Source organism: Echinops telfairi, unplaced genomic scaffold (assembly GCF_000313985.2).
Source record: "Echinops telfairi isolate 266 unplaced genomic scaffold, ASM31398v2 ScPeMD7_25;HRSCAF=90, whole genome shotgun sequence".
Lineage (NCBI taxonomy): Eukaryota > Metazoa > Chordata > Mammalia > Afrosoricida > Tenrecidae > Echinops > Echinops telfairi.
This window is the reverse complement of record NW_022103922.1, coordinates 25,784,429-25,790,992: the sequence shown is the minus strand read 5'-3', so window position 1 is coordinate 25,790,992 and position 6,564 is coordinate 25,784,429. Positions and strand designations below refer to the sequence as shown.

The following is a 6,564-nucleotide window of genomic DNA, read 5'->3' as shown; positions in this document are numbered from 1 at the left end:
GTGACCAAACCAAAATCCAAACGCACTGCCACTGGGTCAATTGAAACTCATAGCGACCGTATGGGACAGGATGGGACTGACCCTGTGCGTCTCTGAGATTGTAACTATTTACAGGAGTAGAAAGCCTTGTCTCTCTCCCGCTTGGGGAGGGAGGGACAAATCATGGAACACCTTTCTATGTCATCATTAAAACTTAGAATAGATCTTCAGTGAGTTGGGGAGTCCATAGTGGGGTTAGGGGGATGCCCATAAGAAAAATTGACTACAAGATCACAAGAATCTACGTATAGCCTCCTCCCTGGGGGGTGGACAGCAGAGAAGAGGGCAGGGGGAGACGTTGGACAGTGTAACATATGACAAAATAATAATTTATGAATTATGAAGGGTTCATGAGGGAGGGGGGAGGGGCAAACTGAGCAGCCAATATTAAGGGCTCAAGTAGAAGGCAAATGTTTTGAGAATGATGATGGCAACAAATGTACATATGCGCTTGACACAATGGATGTATGTATGTATTGTGATAAGAATTGTACGAGCCCCCAATAAAATGATAAAAAAAAAATCTACCAATCCAAGGGCTCAAGTAGAGAGCAAATGTTTTGAGAATGATGATGGCAACAAATGTACAAATGTGCTTGACACAATGGATAGATGGATGGATTGTGATAACAGTTGTACGAGCCCAATAAAATGATTTTTTTAAATTAAAAAAAAGGAAAAGTGACTAATAGTTGTTAGGTGCCGTGGCAACACTGTTAGGCAAGCACAGGTCTGCTAACCACTGCCTGCTGTCATAAAGATTTATAGCCTCTGAAGCCCTATAAGGGGTCACTATGAGTTAGAATGCATTGATCTTGTTTTTTGGGGGCGGGGTGATAGGGGAGTGGGATACTATTTAATGTCCAATCTACAGAGATGTATTGGAGGGAACTCTCCCACAGACCCACTCACATCCATAAAAAATGCAGTATGACTTGAGAAAATCAAAAGCAACCAAACCAAAAACAAGGTTGCTCTGACAGCCCTGGTGTGTTCAAACCTCAGATGCTCAGTTGTCCCCGAGGGGGCGCCAGGCAGTGCTTTTCACATCTGTTTGACAGGAGGCAAGAGTAGGCTCTACTTTTGGAATTTGAATGTGAATGCTTCATAGTAGGATCTAAATGGGAGATATTTTTCTTAGTTTATCCCATTTCCCCCTTTATTAGCCTTTAGAACAATATTTCAAAGGTTTTTTTGTTTTTATTTGTTGTTTTGATAAATGTTGCAGGGTACTGAAGACTGTCTTTTGAAAAGGCTCCTAGAATTTTAAGCACTCATTGTTCTTTCTGAAGAGAGCAGGGGAATGCTACTTTATAAATACTCTAAAAAATATTATATTAAAACATGACTATGGCATTTATAAAATTACCTCTGAGCAGCACCCAAAGGATTCTTAGGGCGTTTACTTTTCCTTCTAATAAGCAGCAGGTGCGACATGAGCAGGGTCAAGGTTATTTAATCATGTTTTATGCATAGTTTTGGGTGGCCAATGTGGGATTTACCTTGACACTCAGCATTTATTGGTTGGTAACTATATTAATGAAAGAAAATGAATTTTCCCCCTCTTCTGGGAGCTCTGTTAGAATCACGGTGAGTTCTTTTATGTGCCGTTAGTTTCCTTTCAGATTACAGGGTCAGAGAAGTTCCACACCTCCCCTCCCCTTAGCTCTTCCTGAATGCTTCCTGCTGCATGCTGGGAAGGAAAGACAAGCGAGGCCTGTAAGGAAAAGGACGGTGGAAACTGAGGGCTAGGGAAGATCGAAGAGAGAAAGGAGACAGTGGAGCTGAGCAGAGGGGTAAAAATGAGAGGAGAAGAAAGGAGGGATAAGGAGAAAAGAGATCTTTTCTGCAGTTTAGCATCCATTTACTAGACTGATTCACGGAAGAGCACTCTGAGAGCACCGAGGACGGACGGTTGGCTCATTGTTATTAGGAACCCTGGCGGCGTGGTAGTTACTTATTGGGCCGCCGACTGCAAGGTCAGCTGTTTGAAACCACCAGCCCCTCCACAGGCCTAAAGAGTTAGTGTCTCAGAAACTCACCGTGGCGATTCTATCCTGCCCTATAGGGTCCCTATGAGTCAGCATCGACTCAGTGACGGTGAGACAGAGACTTGTTATTAAGCCAGAGAACGCAAACTCAAGGATTCAACTGGGTTCTTCCGAAATACCCAGAGGTGTGAATCCTATCCTCGATATCACTGGTTCTATTCCCATTTGGGAAAGATTTGGCTCCATTACTCATTCCCAGTGAGTAGTGAATGATGCAGGATTCCTGTTGCAGGGGGTTTCCAGTCGATCTCTTTTGAGGTATAAAGAGCTAGAAACAGGAAAAGCAAGTAAACAGAGCTGGGGATGATTGATGCCAGGGAACCAGGAAACAAGTAGGAGAGACGAAGGAAGACCTTTCCCCAGAGCCAACCCAGGCGGGAAAGCTTCCCCTAGGGCCAGAGCCCCGATCCAGACTTCTAGCATCCTAAGCTATGGGAAAATGCATCTCTGTTTGTTAAAGCCTTCTACTTGCCGTATTTCTGTTCTAGCAGCACTAGATGACGACGACAGCTTCTGATACAGTTTGAGACAGCAGCTGTAAAGAAAAGTAATAGAACTAAACTACATTGGACAAGGGGTTGTAACTTTTATGTGTATGAAGGTAAAATGCACTCGTGATTTATATCCTTTTTTGATTAACACCCTGAGATGTATATGTGTATACACAGAGGCATATTTTATTTACAGCTTTGTTTTGGCAGTCATCTGCATCCAAAGCACCTTTTGAAATATTGCAGAAGGTCAAAGAAACAATTCTAAAGTTGGGTAATAGTTGAAATTAAAAGGCAAAGGAAATGGAGGGAGACAGTTTACTGCCGAGATATCAAATTTTATTTTAATTTCTCAGCCTGAAGTTTAACACAAAAGATAAATCTTTCCCGTCAGGATAGGTTCAGGAATATATCATATCAACTTGTAAGTTATTAACTGAGTTTTTTGAGACAGATATCACCTCAGTAACTGCTCCAAATGCATTTACTTTATTTTAAAGGCAGTTCTTTCCATTATTAATGCCATACTGAATCACAGAACCATTCGTGATAAAATGTGCTACTCTAAGAAATCCTGTAAATGCATCGGCAATGGTTGCTGACATGTTTCAACTCACCTTAAAATATACTGAAGATTTTTGGAAGATGTTTTTATCTTACCATATATTCTCCATAGAAGGTTAGAATGCAATTTATTAACTCTGTGGAAGTTGAAAGCTATGCTTGAATAAAGTGATACCAATACTTGTCAGGATTGGCTCAAATTATGTATTTTATGAGAAAATAGCACAATTCTACACTGTGAATGTCTTACATCAGTTAGATTCATGTGGGGGTAGAGTAGCTAGGTTTAATTAGCTTCAAAAAGGATTCTTTTGCTCTTTAAAGCCAGAAAATCTCTCTCCTACTACATTTCTGGTGTCCCCACAGAAACGGGGAAATTTTAAAGGAAAAACAGGCTGTAATCAATCCCACAAATGGTCTAAAAATTTATCCAGCTGTAACAGTGTAGTGAGAATGGCATAGTGTCAGTTTTTGCTTTTCTGGTATTTGTATTTGAGGCTAGTCACAGTCTCTGAGACTCCATTGCCTCAAGTTACAAACAAGACTGTTGGATATTCTGGGCTTTCCTTTAAGGTGTGAGTTTTTACTGCACATCTGAATAGTCAGGCTGGTTTTCCAAGTGTCCGAGAGTCACAAGAGAATGGCTGGATGATAATGTAATGAGACATTCAGATCTATCAGATGTCAAACTATGTAAACAGAACAGAGAAGTAGATGGTGTTTATCATGGTGTTTATATTTAGACTCTAGGTTTTAGATGCTGGATCCATAAAATGTAAAAGGACCAACCTTAGGACCTTTCTAGAAATCATGTAGATTAGATATGAATCTATGCCTCTTACTTTCTGGGTGAGAAGGCTGAGTTTTAGAAAATTTCAGGATCTCGGAAATCTTACCTATCAAGTCACTGTTGGCAAGATCTGGACTTCAGACTCCCAAATCCCTTTTCATGCCTGTCACTTTGTCATGACACGGGGGCTTGAAACTGTGGTGCTAAAAAGAATGCCACAGGAATTAGAAACCCCAAGAGGGCCATTCATGGAGGAGAGGTTTTAGTAGATCTCCTAAATTAATACAGACTAAGGAGTAATACTTTGGTATCTAATTCCAAAAATGAGCAAGAGAAAGCCTATGATCACAACAGAATATGTCTTATATAATTCTAAAAGATGACTCGTGTTGGAAGGCATTCAAAATACGCAGCGATGGCAACAATAGCCCTTGTGAACAACTGGTCTTAAGATGGCGCAGGAATGGGCAATGCTTGGTTCTGTTGTACACGGGCTTGCCATGAACAGCACAAGTCTCCTTTCCAAACTTTCTCCCACGTAAGGGCATCCTTACTTCATCTGATATGTAGATGCAAATGACTGATCACCATCAATGATTTTTCTAGGGGCCACAGTCCTTCCCTCCCTCCTTCCCTGCCATCAAATCCATTCTGACTCAGAGCAGCCCCACAGAGGAGGGTAGCACTGTCCCTGTGGGTTTCCAAGCCTGTAACTTTATGAGAATAGAAAGCCTCATCTTTCTCCAGAGGAGGTGCTGGTAGTTTTGAACTGCTGACTTCGCAGATATTTTATCACAGAGAAAGGATACAGGTCAAAAGCAGTCAAAAGAAGTGGCATGTATACTTACCTGGCAGGGGAGCTACCATGATCACGAAGGTGGTTTTCCCAGGGCGAGGCTTATTCATTGCACTTCGGATGTGCTGACCCCTGCGATTTCCCCAAATGTGGGAAACTCAACTGCATAATTTGTGGTAGTGGGGGACTGTGTTTGCGCTCTCCCATGGGGAAAAAAAAAGTGGCATGTAGGACAGAGTTTGGGAAGATTAGGGGTGAGAAGTTTCTATCGCTCTGATACGTTACCCACTTGGAACTGGTATTGTGAAAGTATACACAAAATATTGCCAACTGGGAAGCTCATCCTAGATTTGATGTCCAAAGTTTTCATTGGGAATCATTTCTGGGGCATGAATTGATTGCCCACATTGTTGCTCTCAAGCCTCCAGATAAACCAATCATAACAGTGCCCATACAGGACAGAGTAGAGCTTCCCTTTGGGGTTTCTAAGACTGGAAATCTTCACAGGAGCAGAGCATCTCCTCTTCCTCCCTCCGAGTGGTTAGTGGGTTGGAAGTGCGGACCTTGCAGTAACCCGCTACCCCACTAGGGCTTCTTGGGTGATGCCAACCCCCCACCAAGAAACACGATTAACCTTTCTGATCTGACCAGAACCCATCATAAGTTTATACTTGTTGCCAGACCCCACCTTAAATTCCCAGGTGTCCAGTCCCCAATCTAAACAAAGACACTGCCATTTGCTATGACAGAGATTAAATGCCAGAATCTGAAAGCAAAAATCAGACATCTTTGTGGACAAAGTCAGATTTGTTTCCACTCAGAGGGATGAGATATTCTCTGTGAAATGGGGATGAAGTTAGAAAACTTTCTCATTGTCATTTTCTTGATGTACCTCCGAACTGTCAGACACATCTCCTATAAGAAAATGGACAATATCAATTGTTTGGGCTTTTTTTTTTTGTTGCACTTTATGTTGAGCCTAATAGAGGAGCACCACACAGGTCCTCTGAGGAATGTGAAGAGTCAGAAGAAAAATGGAAACCCTCCATATGCAAAGGAACACACAAAACAGACTATATTGAGGATATTTTAAAAACCTGAAGCCCACGATCTTTGTTACTGCAATATTTTGGTTTCGCTTCAAACAATTTCTTCCACCTTGTATAATCATGGCACCGAATAAATGTTCAACATTAAAACAGGGCCTGCTTTTCAGCAGGATGGCTGTGTTTCAGAATGGCAGGAGCGTGTGCCTTCTGGATGAAAGGTGTAGTATAAATGCAACTTATTACCATTTTAGGCAGAATTCCCAGGCTGGCATTGAGCAATTAAAAAAAAGGCAAAGCTAAACAAACCCAGGAGAACCACATTCCCTTTTCATTCAACCCAAGATGCTCAGTTATTATGGACAAAGAACTAGAAGACGCCAACATTCTTTGTTGACTCTCTTTGGAGTCTCTAAAGCAGCGGAGCAGGAAGTGAGAGAATTATTTTTCTCTTCCACTAATCAACAGAGAGTCTAAGTGAAGAGGTACAAATGGCTCTTTCAAGAATGTGTCAAAGCAACATTCATTTTAGAAAAGACAGACTGATTTCTTTCTCTAAATGGAATCATCTCTCTCAATAGTTCCCGACCTTCATCTGCTCTTCAAAGGAGAGAGGCATGGTTGGATGGCATTGTCTGTCCTGGTGAGGGGCAGGGTTGGATGGCATTGTCTTTAGAAGAAAATTTAGATGGAGAAAGACATACTTCCAGGACTTCAGGACTTTATAGAATAGACTCTGCCTTAACTCAGAGAAAAGAAACAGCATGTTCAAAAGCAGGAATTCAGG

At 41.7% G+C, this 6,564-nt stretch overlaps 1 non-coding gene across 1 annotated transcript; it reads left to right on the top strand.

The window, feature by feature from the left end:
• Positions 1–4,775: 4,775 nt before the first annotated feature.
• LOC115869435 lies at positions 4,776–4,939 on the top strand. Its single transcript, XR_004046185.1, has one exon. It is a non-coding gene; the product is annotated as a U1 spliceosomal RNA (small nuclear RNA).
• The last annotated feature ends 1,625 nt before the right edge of the window (positions 4,940–6,564 follow it).